We start from the raw sequence: 18,914 nt of genomic DNA, 5'->3' as shown, positions 1-18,914 counted from the left end.
CGGTCGCGAGCCCGCGAGCTTCCTCGGTGTCAGCAATGGCGCAAGGAAATGGAGGTGGCGCCTGTGGCAGTTCTTCATTCACGCCAACGCCGAGTGCAAGCCCAACTGTTGTAGGCAGCAGCTCGGGCACAGGTAACAAGCGAGGTAGGAAAACCACCTCTGATGTGTGGAATGACTTCGAGCAACTCTACAAACAAGTTACTGGTAAGAAAGTCAGGAATGCAGCAAAATGTCACTACTGCAAATCACAGTTAACTGCTGAGGGTGGTACAGGTCATTTGCATCGACATTGTATTGCTTGTGCATCTAAAGCTGAGCGTGCAAGTAGGCCACAATCTTTACTTCAGTTTAATGGTGATGGGTTTTTGCGTTCATGGGATTACAATGTTGCCACTGCTCATACTGAACTATGTCGTTTGATTGCTACTTTAGATCTTCCTTTGGGTTTTCGTGGTCATCCTGCTTTTGAACGTTACATAAGACGCTCTCATAATCATAGGTTCCGTTCTGTGTGTAGACAGACAACAACTAGAGATTTTGTTAAGTTTTTCAAGCAATGTCGTACTGTGTTGATTGATCTATTGCAATCTAGTGTGTCATCTGTTGCACTCACATCTGATATATGGTCTGGTAATGCGAAGGAAGATTACATTAGTGTTGTTGCCCATTTTGTCAATGTTGATTGGTTGTTGGAGAAAAGGGTCATTGGAACGAGGCTTATTGATGTTTCGCATAGTGGCTCTAATATTGCAGAGCGGGTTGCAACTGTTGTTGAAGAGTTTAAGTTGATTGATAAGGTTTTTCTGTTACTTTAGATAATGCATCAGCTAATTCTAATGCTATGAACATCCTTACACCAAGATTCTTTGGTTATGTTGGTTCTTTGTTCTTGCATCAGAGATGTGCATGTCACATAATTGATCCCATTGTAAAGTCTGGTTTGAAGCGTTTGAAACCTTATGTTGAAGATTTCAGAACTGCAATATCATTTTTAAATGCTTCCAACCAACGCATTGCTGCATATAAATCTTATTGTGTTGCTATGGATGTTCGTCCTTGCAAATTTGGTTTGAATATGGATGTTATATGGAACTCTACATATCTAATGCTAAAACATTAAGAGCACCTAGAGGGGGGGGGTGAATAGGTGATCCTGTAAAAAACAATTACTTGTAGCCACAAAACTTGGTTAAGTGTTAGCACAATGGAATCAAGTGGCTAAGGACCGAGCTCTTGTGAAACACAATAGTCATAAAGAAAACAAGCACAAGAGACACAGTGATTTATCCTGTGGTTCGGCCAAGTATAACACTTGCCTACTCCACGTTGTGGCGTCCCAATGGACGAGGGTTGCACTCAACCCCTCTCAAGTGATCCAATGATCGACTTGAATACCATGATATTTTTCTTTCTTATACTCTTTCCCGTTTGCGAGGAATCTCCACAACTTGGAGCCTCTCGCCCTTACAATTGATGATCACAAAGAAGCACGGAAGTAAGGATGGGAAGAGCAACACACACAAGACTCAAAGCACGAGCACAATCACGCACACAAAGCCACAACTTGAGCTCACAACACAACTCGAGGAGTTCTCTACTCAAATGGTGCTCAAGTCACTATCTCAAAGAATCGAATGCGCGATAATGGAGTCTTGGTGCTTAGAGATGATCAAAGAATGCTTGAGTGCATCCTCCATGCGCCTAGGGGTCCCTTTTATAGCCCCAAGGCAGCTAGGAGCCGTTGGAGGCATTCCTGGAAGGCAATTTTTGCCTTCTGTCGGGTGGCGCACCGGACAGTCCGGTGCACCACCGGACATCCACTGTTCCTGGTCTGGTGTGGATCTCCTTCCTAAAATAGCACAACCGACTGTTGCAGAATTGTAGCCGTTGGCGCACCGGACACTGTCCGGTGCACCACTGCCGACCGTTGGAGCGGGCCACGCGTCGCCCGCGGATTAGGCGGCCGACCATTGCGCCGGCGGCCGTTGGCTCACCGGACAGTCCAGTGAATTATAGTCGTACGCCGCCGACGAATTCCCGAGAGTGGCCAGTTCGCCAGAGCCCAGCCTGGCGCACCAGACACTGTCCGGTGCACCACCGGACAGTCCGGTGTGCCAGACTGCACCGAGTCTTGGCTGCTACAGCCAACTCTTTTCCTTTTTCTCTTTTCTCTGATTCTAGCACTTAGACAAATAGATTAGTACACAAAAACCAATGTACTAAGTCTAGAAACATACCTTCTTGTTGATTTGCACTTCATTCATCATTTGGCACATAATTACTCACTCAATATGTGTTGGGCACTTAATCACCAAAATATACTAGAAATGGCCCAAGGGCACATTTCCCTTTCAAACATGTCATTCCATATAAGACCACATTCTCTGTTTTTTATCCAAACATGCTATCAGCAGGTGATTGGTCAAACATTACTTACACAAGCACATCGGGAGATTGGTGAGAAAATTCTAACCTTTCTTGAGTTGTTTTATGATTCAATTGTTGCTCTCCTCTTATGTTGCACCATATTATTGAGATTGCTTCTCATCTGAGCAACTATGAGAACGACATATTGCTTAGAGATATTGTTGTGCCTATGAAATCTAAATTTCTTAAGTATTGTTTTTAGTCTTGCTGGCTGGGTGCTTGAGGAGCGGAGACGTTGTATCACGAGTGAGATGGTGGAGATCTTGACATGTTTGAAGGATTGGCAGATGGGTGACGATCGAGAACAGCACAACTTGGAGAATCCAGAGCTTCAACAAGCATTCGAGAATCAGTGCCTAGATGGTGATGGTGATGATAATCAAGATGCTCAACCTGTTGTTGTTGCCTACTGTGCCTATGGTCGTGTAGGATTTTATCATTGTATCTGTATTTCGTATGTATGGCTGCTAAACTCTAAACATTGAACTGAATATTATTTTTGAGCTGGTTGTACTCTATTCCCTTCTAACCAAAGGTTTTTAATGAGACAGCCACAAAACAGCTCAATTTTATTTGGTCATATATGTTATGTACCTCTATTTTCGTATTATTATTGTTGTATCTTATATGTGGGCCAGTCTGGCACATTACGACATTTTAGGCTTTTTGGGCCGGCCCGACACACATAAGTAATTGTGTGTCGTGTCGTGGGCCGCTGGCTCGTCCCATGTGCTGGCACGACATGACCCATAATTGGGGTTGTGCCTCTGTGGGCCATGCTTAGATGGGCTTGTGCCGTGCCGGGCTAGATCGACCCACATGTACATGTATACGCCTGGTGGCCTACGTCACCCTGTTCCCCTAGAAACGCAGCTGCCTCACGTCATAGCGCATGCAGCGGACAACTAAAAAATGTTTAGAACGCACCTCAATGCACTCCATATGCTAAGCTCAGACCATACAATAAACCAATCACAGACTCAATCATGGTCAACGCACTCGCGGGGCTTGGGCCCAACCATCTAGGCAGCCAACCCACAGTGCAAGCCACATTTCTTTAACAATCTTTGAAGGCCCACAAAATTTAGATTAAGGTCTTGTTTGGGGGAGCTTCACTTTAAAAATTTTAGGTCTAATTCAGCTTCTTCTATCCAAACAGGTCTAGTTTCATGAGCTCTAACTTCAAAAAAACTAAAACTAGAGGCCAATTTCATAAAATTTGCTAAAACTCTTCAAACACTGTTTTTATACCACCTCACGAAGTTGCACAAAAAATACTCACCATTGTCATTGGTTACATGTGAAAGGGAAATATGGCCTTACGCCATTTCCAATTGTTTTGGTGATTAAATGGTCAACACATTACTAAGAACTAACACTCATCTTATGAGCATGAACACATGTGTTTAGAAAGTGAAAGGGAAATAGGGTTAACCTCTTCCCACAATTAATTTTGGTGGTTGAATTCCCAACACAAATAATGGACTAACTAGTTTGCTCTAGAATACATGTTCTACAGGTGCATAAAGGTTCAACACAAACCAAAAAATATACAAGTTAGGGTTTCAAATACACAGGAGCAAAGAAACCGAGTGTGCTCTGTCTGGCGCACCGGACTGTCCGGTGTGCCACCGGACAGTGTCCGGTGCACCAGGTCCGTACAAGGATGAACTAGCCGCTCTCGAGTTTCTCCAGGCGCGCTCCGCTATAATTCACCGGACTGTCCAGTGTGCCACGAGACTGTCCGGTGTGATAGCAGAGCAACGACTCTTCGCGCAACGGTCGACTGCAAAAGCATGGTGATCAGATGAACAATGAGGAACATTGCGTGCAGAGTCAGAGGCGCATTGGACACTAAACAGTGTCTGTCTGGTGCGGCACCGGACTGTCCGGTGCCACTAGAAGACAAAGCCTCCAACGGTCAAAAGCTCCAGAACCCTAATGGTTGGGTGACGTGGCTGGCGCACCAGACAGTGTCCGATGACGCACCAGACTGTCCGGTACGCCCATCGACAACAGCCTGCCCCAACGGTTGTTTGGTGGTTGAGGGCTATAAATCCCCCCCAACCACCACCACCCCAAGCATCCAAGATTTTCGAGTATCGCATTCATTACAAGAGCTCTAGCATTCACTCCTAAACACAATTCAAAAGATCAAAGCCTCTCCAAGTCCTCAATTCATCTCAAATACTTAGTGACTTGTGAAAGAGGGATTTTGTGTTCTTTTGAGCTCTTGCCTCTTGGATTGCCTTCTTCCTTTGTCATTTCTTTTCTCAAGTGATTTGTAATCGAAGCTGAAAGTCGCCTAGAGGGGGGGGGGGTGAATAGGGCGAAACTGAAATTTATAATGTTAATCACAACTACAAGCTGAGTTAGCGTTAGAAATATAATCAAGTCCACGAGAGAGGATGCAAAACAAATCGCAAGCAAATAAAAAGTGAGACACGCGGATTTGTTTTACCGAGGTTCGGTTCTCGCAAACCTACTCCCCGTTGAGGAGGCCACAAAGGCCGGGTCTTTTTCAACCCTTTCCCTCTCTCAAACGGTCCCTCGGACCGAGTGAGCTTCTTCTTCTCAATCAAACGGGAACAAAACTTACCCGCAAGGGCCACCACACAATTGGTGCCTCTTGCCTTGGTTACAATTGAGTTGATCGCAAGAAAGAATCAAAGAAGAAAGCAATCCAAGCGCAAGAGCTCGAAAGAACACAAGCAAATCTCTCTCACTAATCACTAAGGCATTGTGTGGAATTTGGAGAGGATTTGATCACTTGGGTGTGTCTAGAATTGAATGCTAGAGCTCTTGTAAGTAGTTGAAGTAAGAAAACTTGGATGATTTGAATGTGGGGTGGTTGGGGGTATTTATAGCCCCAACCACCAAACTAGCTGTTTGGTGGTGGCTGACTGTCGTATGGTGCACCGAACAGTCCGGTGCGCCAGCCACGTCACCAGGCCGTTGGGATTCAACCGTTGGAGCTTCTGACTTCTGGGACTGCCTGGTTGTCCGGTGTACACCAGACAAGTACTGTAGATTGTCCGGTGCACTGTCTCGCGCGTGCCTGACTTCTGCGCGCTTCTGGCGCGCATTAAGGGCCTGTTTGGTTTGATGCCTAACTTGCCACACTTTGCCTAACTTTTCTGCCTAAGGTTAGTTTTTCAATTCAAACGACTAACCTTAGGCAAAGTGTGGCACATTTAGCCACGAACCAAACAGCCCCTAAATGCGCCTGCAGGTGACCGTTGGCGCGAAGTAGCCGTTGCTCCACTGGCTCACCGAACAGTCCGGTGAATTATAGCGGAGTGAATTCCCGAGACTGGCGAGTTCGAGAGCCGCTCATCCTTGGGGCACCGGACACTGTCCGGTGTACACCGGACAGTCCGGTGAATTATAGCGAACCGCCTCTAGATTTTCCCGAAGGTGAGGAGTTCAGCGTGAAGTCCCCTGGCGCACCGGACACTGTCCGGTGGCACACCGGACAGTCCGGTGCGCCAGACTAGAGGTGCCTTCGGTTATCCCTTTTCTCTTTTGTTGAACCCAATACTTGGTATTTTTATTGGCTAAGTGTGAACCTTTGGCACCTGTATAACTTGTACACTAGAGCAAACTAGTTAGTTCAATTATTTGTGTCGGGCAATTCAACCACCAAAATCATTTAGGAAATAGGTGTAAACCTAATTCCCTTTCAATCTCCCCCTTTTTGGTGATTGATGCCAACACAAACCAAATCAAGTATAGAAATATATAATTGAACTAGTTTGCATAATGTAGGTGCAAAGGTTGCTTGGAATTTAGCCAATATAAATACTTATAAGATATGCATGGATTGTTTCTTCAATTTTTGTCATTTTGGACCACGCTTGCACCATATGTTTTGCTTTTGCAAATTTATTTGTAAATTCTTTTCAAAGTTCTTTTGCAAGTAGTCAAAGGCAAATGAATAAGATTTTGCGAAGCATTTTTAAGATTTGAAATTTTCTCCCCCTGTTTCAAATGCTTTTCCTTTGACTAAACAAAACTCCCCCTAAATAAAATTCTCCTCTTAGTGTTCAAGAGGGTTTTAGGATATTGATTTTGAAAATACTATTCTCTCCCCCTTTTTGAACACAAGGAGATACCAAATTGAAAAATCATACCAATTGAAAAACCTTAGTTTTAAAATTAGGTGGTGGTGCGGTCCTTTTGCTTTGGGCTAATACTCTCTCCCCCTTTGGCATGAATCGCCAAAAACGGAGTCATTAGAGCCCTTTCAATTTCTCTTTCCCCTTTGGTCATAAATAAATGAGTGAAGATTATACCAAAGACGGAGTCCTTTTGCTTTGGGACTTATGCTCTCTCCCCCAAAGATGGAGAGTTGCCCGGAGCGACGGCGAAGGATGAGTTACGGAGTGGAAGCCTTTGTCTTCGCCTGAAGACTCCAATTTCCTTTCAATACACCTATGACTTGGTTTAAAAATAGACTTGAAAACACATTAGTCATAGCATATGAAAGAGACATGATCAAAGGTATATGAATGAGCTATGTGTGCAAATTAACAAAAGAAGTTCCTAGAATCAAGAATATTTAGCTCATGCCTAAGTTTGTTAAAAGTTTGTTCATCAAGAGGCTTGGTAAAGATATCGGCTAATTGATCTTTAGTGTTAATATATGAAATCTCGATATCTCCCTTTTGTTGGTGATCCCTTAAAAAGTGATACCGAATGGCTATGTGCTTAGTGCGGCTATGCTCAACGGGATTATCCGCCATGCGGATTGCACTCTCATTATCACATAGAAGAGGAACTTTGGTTAATTTGTAACCGTAGTCACTAAGGGTTTGCCTCATCCAAAGTAATTGCGCGCAACAATGGCCTGCGGCAATGTACTCGGCTTCGGCGGTAGAAAGAGCTACGGAATTTTGCTTCTTTGAAGCCCAAGACACCAAGGATCTTCCCAAGAACTGGCAAGTCCCCGATGTGCTCTTTCTATTAATTTTACACCCTGCCCAATCGGCATCCGAATAACCAATCAAATCAAAAGTGGATCCCCTAGGATACCAAAGCCCAAACTTAGGAGTATAAACTAAATATCTCAAGATTCGTTTTACGGCCGTAAGGTGAGCTTCCTTAGGGTCGGCTTGGAATCTTGCACACATGCATACAGAAAGCATAATATCCGGTCGAGATGCACATAAATAGAGTAAAGATCCTATCATCGATCGGTATACCTTTTGATCCACAGACTTACCTTCCGTGTCGAGGTCGAGATGCCCATTGGTTCCCATGGGTGTCTTGATGGGTTTGGCATCCTTCATCCCAAACTTGCTTAGAATGTCTTGAGTATACTTCGTTTGTGTCAGCGTTTCGAGACCGGGGGGTCCCTGAGTCGACGAGTGAATGTCGTCGCGTGCCCCAGCCCAGATGGGTCGAGCGCGAGGGCGAGCGCGAAGGGGGGAAAGTGAGGCGGCCGGAGACCGGCGTGAGAGAGGTAGGAATCCCGCGGCCTTCGTGTTCGTCCCGCGCCCAGGTCGGGTGCGCTTGCAGTAGGGGGTTACAAGCGTCCACGCGGTAGAGGGAGCGAGCGGCCTCAAGTGAGCGCCTGTCTCGTCCTCGTCCCCGCGCGGCCAACCTTCTCTAAGAAGGCCCTGGTCCTTCCTTTTATAGGCGTAAGGAGAGGATCCAGGTGTACAATGGGGGGTATAGCAGAGTGCTACGTGTCTAGCGAAGGAGAGCTAGCGCCCTAAGTACATGCCGTCGTGGCAGCCGGAGAGATTTTGGCACCCAGCTGGTGTGATGTCGTGGCCGTCGGAGGAGCGATGGAGCCTGGCGGAGGGACAGCTGTTGGAGCGGTTGAGTCCTCACTGACGTCCTCTTGCTTCCGTAAGGGGGCTGAGAGCCGCCGTCGTCACAGAGTATGCGGGGCGCCATCATTGCCTATCTGGCGGAGCGAGCCAGATGGGACGCCGGTCTTGTTCCCTGCGGCCCCAGTCAGCTCGGGGTAGGGTGATGATGGCGCCTCCTGTTGACGTGGCTGGTTTGCGCCCTAGGTTGGGCGATGTGGAAGCTCCTCCGAAGCCGAGGTCGAGTCTGTCTTCCGTGGCCGAGGTCGAGTCCGAGCCCCTGGGTCGGGCGAGGCGGAGGCCGTCGGCTGAGGCCAGGGCGGAGTCCGAGCCCTGGGGTCGGGCGAAGCGGATTTCGTCGTCTTCTGGGGCTGAGCCCGAGTCCGAGCCCTGGGTCGGGCGGAGCGGAGTTCGCCGTCTTCCGGGACTTAGCCCGAGTCCGAGCCCTGGGTCGGGCGGAGCGGAGTTCGTCGTCTTCCGGGACTTAGCCCGAGTCCGAGCCCTGGGTCGGGCGGAGCGGAATTCGCCGTCTTCCAGGACTTAGCCCGAGTCCGAGCCCTGGGTCGGGCGGAGCGGAATTCGCCGTCTTCCGGGACTTAGCCCGAGTCCGAGCCCTGGGTCGGGCGGAGCGGAGTTCGCCGTCTTCCGGGACTTAGCCCGAGTCCGAGCCCTGGGTCGGGCGAAGCGGAGCTTCCTATGGTGCCTTCGGCCGGGCCTGACTGCCTGTCAGTCTCACTCTGTCAAGTGGCACCGCAGTCGGAGTGGCGCAGGCGGCGCTGTCCTTCTGTCAGGCCGGTCAGTGGAGCGGCGAAGTGACGGCGGTCACTTCGGCTCTGCCGGCCGGGGGGCGCGCGTCAGGATAAAGGTGTCAGGCCACCTTTTCATTAAATGCTCCTGCGATTTGGCCGGTCGGTGCGGCGATTGGGTCAGGGTTGCTTCTTGGCGAAGACAGGGCCTCGGGCGAGCCAGAAATATATTCGCCGCTGAAGGGGAGCCTCGGGCGAGACGGAAATCCTCCGGGGTCGGCTGCCCTTGTCCGAGGCTAGGTTCGGGCGAGGCGTGATCGAGTCCCTCGAATGGGCTGATCCCTGACTTAATCGCACCCATCAGGCCTTTGCAGCTTTATGCTGATGGGGGTTACCAGCTGAGAATTAGGAGCATTGAGGGTACCCCTAATTATGGTCCCCGACAGCAGCCCCCGAGCCTCGAAGGGAGTGTTAGCACTCGCTTGGAGGCTTTCGTCGCACTTTTTTGCAAGGGGACCAGCCTTTCTCGGTTGCGTTTTGTTCCGGTGGGTGCGCGCGAGCGCACCCGCCGGGTGTAGCCCCCGAGGCCTCGGAGGAGTGGTTTCACTCCTTCGAGGTCTTAATGCCTCGCGTAATGCTTCGGTTGGTCTGGTCGTTCCCTCATGCGAGCTGGCCGTAGCCCGGGTGTACGGTCGGGTCTCAAGTTCTCGGGCTGGTATGTTGACGTTGTCAACGGTTCGGCCGGAGCCGGGTTTGCGAGAGCAGCCCCCGAGCCTCTGCACAGGGCAAGAGGGCGATCAGGGACAGACTCGACTTTTTTATATACGCCCCTGCGTCGCCTTTCCGCAAGGAGGAGGGGGGGAAGCGCCATGTTGCCCTCGATGGGCGCCGAACATGGTGTCTCTGGTGAGCTGCAGGCGGGTAATCCGAGTGGACGTCCGTGCCCCATTCGTTAGGGGTCGGCTAGGGGCCCAGAGGCACGCCCAAAAGTACCTTCGGGTGATCTGCCGGACCCGGTCCCCTGGCGACGGGGTCCGAGGGCTCGATGCCTCCCTCTGATGGGATTCCGTTACAAGATCGTTCCCGCTGGTCTCGGAAATGTCCTAGGGTACCTCGGGAGCGCAGCCCGAGCCTCGGTTATGTATCGAACGTACCCATGGTCATCCCTCGCTCTGTGTCTAAGGTGGCTGTGAACCCTTCGGGGGCCAGCCTTCGAACCCCTGATTAGTAGTGGGCGCGGAGCTCGAGTAGCCTGAGGCGGCCGTTGAACCCTTCCGAGGGGTCGGCCTTCGAACCTCTGACCAGTAGTGGGTGTAGGGCCCACGCGACCTGAGGCGGCTGTCGAACCCTTCCGAGGGGCCAGCCTTCGAACCTCTGATCAGTAGGGAGGCTCGGAGCCTGGTTCCTTCACGGGGAAGGATCCTTTTCGGGGTATCCCCCTTTCCCGGTCCCTGCTGCAAGAGAGAGAAAGAGGAAAAGGAAAAGGATACGAAATCGAACGATGCGGCGTACCTTTTTTGACGCGGTCATTATGGCGAAGGCGAAGCGTCGCCCGCTTCTCCTGCCCGAGGCGCCGTCTGTCCTGCCGCGGAGTTAATGCGACAGGGTGAGTGGTTTGCGGGGCGGTCGTTGCGCGTGCGCGAGCCGTTCGGGGAACAGCTGTTTCGCTTTGCGTTTTTGAATCCCGCGTCCGGTCCGGGCGGAACGTTTGAACCGGTCTCGCCTTGGTCTTTATATACTCGGGAGAGGGTCTGGCGATGGTTCTTTGCTCCGCTTCCTGCCTCCCTCTTAGGTTTTCGCAACCCGAGAGACTTAGCCAGAGAAGGGGAAACCGCCCTCCCTGTCCCTTGCGCCGCCACCCCTTCCGCTCGGTGATGGCTGACCGGGTGACCATCATCTCGCCGCGTGACCCATGGCCTTTTTCCACGGTGACAGCGAGTGATCTGGAGGATCTGGTTGGTGAGGGTTTACTTCGCCCTCTCACCGATGAGCAGCGGCCAGAATGGATTCCCCCCGTGGGCGGAGCCGCTCCGTCCCCACCGTCGGGGTACATCGTGAGCTTCGTCTCCTTCCACGAGCGGGGATTTGGTGTGCCGGCGAGCCGCTTCATGCGGGCGATCCTGCACCACTACGGGGTGGAGTTGCACAACCTCAGCCCCAACTCCATCTCGCAGGTCGCCATCTTCGTAGCGGTGTGCGAGGGGTATTTGGGGATCGCCCCCCATTGGGATTTGTGGACCCATCTCTTTTTCGCGGAGCTTTTCGCTTCGCCGACGGGGGAGAGGAAGGTCCGCGCAGCAGTGCGGGCTGGCGGCTGCACCCTCCTGCTGAGGCAGTCGCGGGCGTCGCTGTATATTCCCGCCATCCTTGCGTCCTCGAACAAGGGGTGGCAGCGCCGGTGGTTCTACCTCCGGAATGACGGTGAGTTGCTCCCGCCGTTCTCCCAGCGAGTAGTCACCACCGCCGCCGACGCTTGGCGCCACGGGACCCCGCACGAAAGACAGAAGAACCTCGAACCCCTTCTCAAGGCCTTGGAGGCGTTGCGGAAGGGGGGACTCACCGCTGCGGGAGTGATTGCCGCCATCCACCGCCGGAGGGTGCTTCCCTTGGCGGAGCGACGGCTGTCGCTTTGGGAGATGACACCGGAGGCTGACTTGGAGGGCTCGCGGATGTCCTCGGACCCTCTTCCCTTCGACGTCCTCCATGGGCGGGTGGCCGTCGCGTTAGGGAAACCGGACCCCAGCGCCTTCTCCCAGCTTTTGATGCGCCCAGACCAGGGGTGTGTGACTCTGGTGAGTGCCCGCTCCTTCCTTTCTCTTGCATCGGGTTGCTCCTGGTTCTTACGATTGGGATTTTCCCCCTTCTTCAGGAGGTGGGGTGGCACAAGCCTTCCCTGCCACGGGTCCCGCAGGATGCGGTGGACCGAGCGGCGCGGCGGGTTGCCGCGGAGGAGAAGAAGAAAAATAAGGACGCGGAGAAGGCCCGAGCCCGCGAGTGGAGGCGGGCTCGAGACGCCTTGAAAAAGCTTTGTCGCCAGCAGGAGAGGGAGGGGCTCCCGAGGGAGCCGTCGCCGGAAACGCCCGACGACGACGATGATGATGAAGATGATGACGAGGAAGACGACATGGCTGCCCGCCTTGGTCTCAGCCCTGGCTTGAGGTTAGGCCAGGAGCCGTCAAGCCAGCCCCCGAGCGGGCTGATGCCGTCAGTCCCCGGAGTTGGGACGCCGGGGTCCCGGCCCGAGGAGCGGGGGCAATCCGAGAGGGTACCTGACCCCTCGGCTGGAGGAGTTGAGGCGACCCCGGGGAGCCAGGCCGAGGCGTCTGCTCCCCGAGAGCCGCCGCCCACGCCGGCAGCGCAGGGGAGCGACCCTCAGGTCGCCGTGGCAGTGCCTGGGCAGTCCGCCCCCCGGGCGTCCAGGGCGCCCAAAGCAAGGGTAGTGCCGAAGCTGCCGGCGAAGCGGACCTCGGCGGCGGCTCCGGGGGTCGAGATCCGAGAGACCTCCCCCCAGGCACGGTTGATCATGGCCCGGAGCGGGTAAGTATCTTGGAATGTCTTCGTCCTGGCTTTTCATTCGTATGTCCCGGCCGTGATTTTTCTTTTTCCCTCAGCAAGCGAAGCCATGGCCTGACTGACCTGACACCCCGGAAGGCCCTTAAGACGGCGCCGGCTTGCGCGGCCAGCGCCGCTCCGAGCCTTGCCGTTCAGCTGACCTTCTTGCAAGGTGCTCCACAGCAGGGGGCTCAGACGGCCCCAGTCGCCGTGGAGCGGGTTCCCGAGGCTGGTTCTTCTGCTGAGGCGGCCATTGTGATAGGGGAGGCGGCTGACGCGGACGTGGCCCCGGGCCCACCGGACGTGCCGGCGATACAGGCACCTGTCGCTACTGAAGTTGCCGCTGTCCCAGTCGGGGAGCGACCGGTCGCTGCCGACGTTGAGACGACTGAGGCGTCGGCGCTCGGTGCCTCGGAAGAGGGGGGCGTGGAGACGCGATCCGTCCCGCCGGGCGGCAGCCTCGTCGCTGTGCGGCGGAGCTCCGAGGGCCGGCGCTAGTTGCTCCGGTTCCGGACCCGTGAGGCCTCGGATCCCGTCTTCGTTCTCTATGATGAACGGGAGGACCAGTCCTGGGGCGAGCTCCGCGAGTGTGCCGAAGCAACGGTGGGGTCGCTCCGGTCGTCGCTGGAGGTTTTCTGCAGGGACGTCCCCAAAATCCTCCAGGTATCGGTTTCAGGCATACCTTTTCTCTTTTGTGACCAAGGCGTCTTTCGTGACGCCCCGCTTCCTTCCCTCAATATCTGACGGATCTGAGCGCCGCCAAGTCGTCGTCCATCCGCCGCGAGGTCGACGTCTGGGGCTCGCTGTGATCCCTGAGGACCTCGCTCGCCGGGGCTACTGCGCGCCTCTCTCAGCAGGGTGCCGAGGTGGCGGACCTTCGGTTGCTCTGCACCGATCTGAGAGCCGAGGCGACAGCGGCGCGCGCGGAGGTGGCCGCGGCGCGCGCAGAAGCGCAACGACAACAGTCGGAGTTCGATCGGGTCGTCAAGGAGCGGGACCAATTTCGGGGCCGGGCTGCTGAGGCCGAAAGCCGGGCTGAAACCCTCGCAGCCGACCTAACCGTAGCCCAGGTCGCAGCCTCGGAGCAGCGTGCCCGAGCCGGAGGTACGCCTTGGCCATCTTCGGTTTTCGTTCCTGCTTGTTTCCTTCGCTTGTGTTTGAGATCTTTCTTCTGGCTGTTCGCAGAGCTCGAGTCCGCCCTTGATTAGTCCGCCAAGGCGCTTGCCGAGGCGCTTGCCGGGGCGGCCGAGCAGAGGGAGGCCGACCACGCGGCCATGTCCGAGGCCGTCTTGGACTTTTGCCGGGTCCTTGGCTCCGGCGACGTCCCCTCAGGAAGCTCCCCTCAAAGTCACCTTCAAGTCTTGGGCGATTGTTGGGGCGAAGGCAAAGACGCCACCCTTCGCTCGTCGCCTTCGCTGCAGTCGCTGGTCTGACAGAGACAAAACGGGCAGGGACACCCTTCGCTCGATTCAGCACCAGACGAAGGCCTGCGGTGACGTCTCCCCGCAGCACGGCCTCGTCCTGCTCTGAGGCCCACGTGTGATCTGGCCCATTGTAACGGGCCCCGCGTGGCCGCCTTTGTGTTACGGGCCTAGTTTGTAAAGGCATTCTTGTAATTACAGCTTGTAACCCTGCTTTATGGGAATATTCTAGGGATAAACTAGGTGTCTGAGGGCACATGCGTCCTTAACACAAGGCGCTGGGCACTCAGATACCTATAAATACCCCCGCACAGTGCCCGTGAGAGGCTAGATTAACAGAGCTATTGCCCCCGAGCACGTAACCATGTTGTCACCACTGTTCACCCTTGTTGGCCTCCTTGCTGCTAAGAGCAAGTTCCAACATTTGGCGCCCACCGTTCGTGCTACGACAAAACCACCCGCGATGGCACCCAAGAGAGCTAACCCGAAGGCTGACGAGGCTGCGAAGGCAGCACTGCTGGCCGCAAGAAAGGGCAAGGCCCTCGTCCTCACCCAATCCACCCACCAAGAGCCCACTGAAGACAATGTTCCCCACACCGGCGAAGACGACACCTTTCGCACCTGCGGAACCGAAGGACAATCGCAGCCGCCCCCAGGCTTCGCCCCACTGGGAGGCGCGGACCTCACCGAGGACGGTGAGGTCCTCGGTGTCTCAACAGAAGAACAGCTACAGCTGCGCGCCCTGCGCCTCAAGAACCGCAATCTCCAGAGGCAGAAAGAGATACTGGAGGCCAAGCGCCAGCGTGTGTCCGCACTAGCCAAGGTGCGCAAATGATACGCGACGAGGAGCAGAAGGCCCAAGACCTCGAGCGCGAGATCGCGCTGATGCAGCGCGAAGGCCACCTTGGCCTGCAGCAAGAGCCACCCCTCCAGCAGCGCGCGCAACCGGAGGACACGCGCGAAGGCCACCTTGGCCTGCAGCATGGCCCACCCCTGCATCACCGGGCGCGGCCGGAGAGCCCGCGTTTCCCCCAGCGCGACTACACCTTCCAGCACGGCGCGCCTTTCCAAGGAGTCAACTACCTCGACGAGCGAAGTCCCCTGGCGCCACACCTGCAGGTGACGCCTTGGCCAGCTAACTTCCGAGCGGGGACCTATCCCAAGTACAACGGCAGCACCGACCCGGCGCAATACATAATGAGTTATCAGGTCGCCGTTGCATCCGCCGGAGGGGACGACGCCACAATGGCGAAGTCTTTCATCATCGCCCTAGAGGGCCCAGCACTCACCTGGTTCACCAGATTGCCTCCGCTGTCCATTGATTCGTGGAGAAGTCTCAGGGACAAGTTCCTGCTCAACTTCCAAGGGTACCGCCCAGACACCGACGCCTTGGCCGAGCTCTCGCTTTGCAAACAGCTGGAAAAGGAGACTCTGCGGGAGTATTACCGCAAATTCTTAACACTCAAGTCGCAGCTGCCCTCTGTCGATGATCAGATCGCTATTCACTACGCCATCAGTGGCCTTCGGGCCGGCGTCCTCTACAGCCACTGTATCAGAGATCCACCCAAGAGCTTGCAGGAGCTATATCAGCTCTTCGAAAAATACGCCAAATCCGAAGAGCTCCACCAGCGCAAGGTCGAGTCACAGCGGAAACCCAAAGACGCCCCGCAGTCCAGCCGCACGTGGACGAGGACTCCGCAACCAGACTCCGGCCGAGATGGCCGCAGTCAGCAGCAAGTGCACAACATCGCCAACCAACAGCCTGCTGCTGACCCCCCTCGTCGCCAAGAATATCCCCCCAGGGCCGCGGAAATGGAACTCGTGGCAGGGGCCGAGGACGCGCACAGCCGCCGCGCCGGTTCTACTGCCTTTTCCACGGCGAAGACTGCGCCCACCAAACCAAAGACTGCCCCGAAACGAAGGCAACCAGAGACAGAATGGCGCGGGCGCAACCAGCCGACAATCCTAGAATTGTCGCGCATAATTACCAGCCACCCCCTCCACCATATATCCACGCTCCCGCTCCGCACCCACCGCACCACGCTTACCAACACCATCAGGAAGTACAAATCGTACCTCCTCCACCCCCACCACCACACCAGCAACATCAAAACATCCCCCATGCCCCAAAGCAGGAAGACTTCGCCGACCAACCATATCGCGGAGTCATTCACATGATAACAGGGGGGTCTAGCACTGACTTCGACACCAAGCGGCAGAAGCGGGACCACTACCGCAACATCAACCATGTCGCCGTCACTGGCCCAGTCGTGCAGACGAAGTGGTCCCACATACCGCTAACCTTCGACGCACGAGACGTCGACCTGCGCAGCGCCCCCCACATCGACGCTATGGTCATCAACTGCAGCGTGGCAGGCTGGGACTTACACAAAGTCCTAGTCGACAACGGCAGTCAGGCGGACATCATCTTCCTCCACGCCTTCGACCGCATGGGTATAAGCCACAGCTTGCTGAAGCCTTCGGACAACCCGTTGTATGGTTTCGGCGGCAAGGGCACCTTTCCCGTTGGCAAAATAGAGTTGCCCCTCTCCTTCGGTGTAGCACCCAATGCCCGAAGTGAGCAAGTAACCTTCGACATTGTCGACATGGTATATCCATACAACGCCATCATGGGCTGGGGCTCCATCAATAAGTTCGAAGCTGCCATCCACGGGCTGTACCTATGTATGAAGATACCAGGTCCGCTAGGCGCCATTACAATCTACGGCAACCAGCAGACGGCGCGCAACATAGAGCGGGACTTCGTGCCTGGTCAGAGGAACGTACACTGTCTCACGACCCAGCGCGAGGTCCCCGCGCCCGCCAGCCCAACCGATAAGCAGCACGACAAGGCACAGTTGCAGAGCCAAGACGGGACCAAGACTGTCCCCCTCGATCAGGCCACGCCCAAGCAGACAGTCACTATCAGCGAAGACCTCACCTCACTTGAAGAAGAGAAACTTCTCTGCTGCCTGACCAAGAATAAAGATGTCTTTGCCTGGTCCACCCTCGACCTGGTCGGAGTCAGCCGATCCATAATTGAGCACAGCTTGGGAATTGACCCTTCGGTGCGACCCAAAAAGCAGAGGCTTCGCAAAATGTCCGACGAAAAGACAGAGGCCGCCAAGGCGGAGGTGCACCGCCTCCTGGAGGCTAAATTCATTGAGCCAGTGGCTTACCCCACGTGGCTCTCCAATGTTGTAATGGTGCAGAAAAAAGCGGGAAATGGCGAATGTGCATAGACTTCACCAGTCTCAATAAGGCCTGCCCAAAGGACAATTTCCCGTTGCCGCGGATCGACAAAATAGTCGATAGGGCGGCCAGATGCGAGGTCATGTCTCTCCTCGACTGCTTCTCCGGCTATCACCAGATATACATGAAGGAGGAAGACAAGGCTAGCACCAGCTTTATAACACCCTTCGGCACTTATTGCTTCGTCAGAATGCCGGAGGGTCTCAAGAATGCTGGGTCCACCTTCTCCAGACTCACCAAAACAGTACTCGAAGGGCAGGTCGACAGAAATATATTTACATATGTGGACGACATCGTCGTCGCCAGCAAGAATAAGGAGGACCATCTCGCCGACCTGGCCGAGACATTCGCGAACATGCGAGATGCACGACTCCGCCTAAACCCGGAAAAGTGTGTCTTCGGTGTTCGCCAGGGCAAGATATTGGGCTACCTGGTGTCACACCGCGACATCGAGGCCAACCCAACCAAGATCCAGGCCATCGTCGACATGTCGCCTCCGCAGTCCGCCAGGGACGTCCAGCGTCTGACAGGCAGATTGGCCGCTCTCAACAGATTCATCTCCAGGTCCGCCGAGCGAAGTCTCCCCTTCCTCAAAACACTCCGCGGTGCGAAAGACTTCGCCTGGGGACCGGAGCAAGCAGCGGCCTTCGCCTCACTAAAACAGTACCTGTCGAAGCTGGCCATCCTCACAAGCCCCGACTCCTCGCTCCCCCTATTGCTCTATGTCGCGGCTTCGCCGCACGCGGTCAGCGCGGCACTAGTGCAGGAGCAGACAGTCGAGGGCGCAGTCAGACAGTGCCCTGTTTACTATGTCTCCGAGGTCCTGACACCGTCCAAATGCAACATGACAGAGCTGGAGAAGATCGCCTACGCAGTTGTTATGTCCTCGCGCAAACTGCGCCATTACTTTGAAGCATTCAAGGTCTGAGTCACCACAGACAGGGGGCTCGGCGAACTATTCAGAAACCCGGAGGCATCGGTGAGGATTGCCAAGTGGGCAGCCGAACTCTCTGGCTACCACATCAGCTTCGAGCCCAGGACAGCCATCAAGTCGCAAGTCCTGGCAGACTTCATCGTCGACTGGACTGGGCCAGTAACACAGCCGGACTCGTCCACAAAGAAGGTCTGGACCATCCATTGCGATGGCGCATGGTGCCATGCGGGGGCAGGCGTCGCTGCAGTCGTCACCTCACCAGCTGGAGTCAAACACAGATATGCAGCACGCCTCAACTTCGCCCTGGAATCCGACAAATGTACAAACAATATAGCAGAGTATAAAGCGGTTATCCTCGGCCTCCGCAAGCTAAGGGCCCTCGGAGTCACCACATGTATCATCAAGACAGACTCCAAGATAGTTGCCGGCCAGGTCGAGAAAGACTATGCAGCAAAAGACCCCGCGCTCATGCAATACCTCGCGGCTATCCGAAGTCTCGAGAGACAGTTCAAGGGATTCACCCTGCAGCATGTGGATAGGGCCAAGAACGAGGAGGCCGATGCATTAGCCAAGGCCGCCGCCAGGGGCGAGCCCCTGCCCTCCGACGTGTTCTTTCACACAATTGGCATGCCAGCTGTCCGGAGCCCCGAAGGGCTCCAAATAACTAATGATAGCGAGGGCCACCGTATAGTCAACCTAATCATGACCGAAGACTGGCGGGCACCAATAACCCTGTTCCTACAGGGGTACTATCATCCAACCGACG

The sequence above is a fragment of the Zea mays genome, chromosome 4 (genome assembly GCF_902167145.1).
Source record: "Zea mays cultivar B73 chromosome 4, Zm-B73-REFERENCE-NAM-5.0, whole genome shotgun sequence".
Classification (NCBI taxonomy): Eukaryota; Viridiplantae; Streptophyta; class Magnoliopsida; order Poales; family Poaceae; genus Zea; species Zea mays.
Note: the sequence above shows the minus strand (reverse complement) of the source record.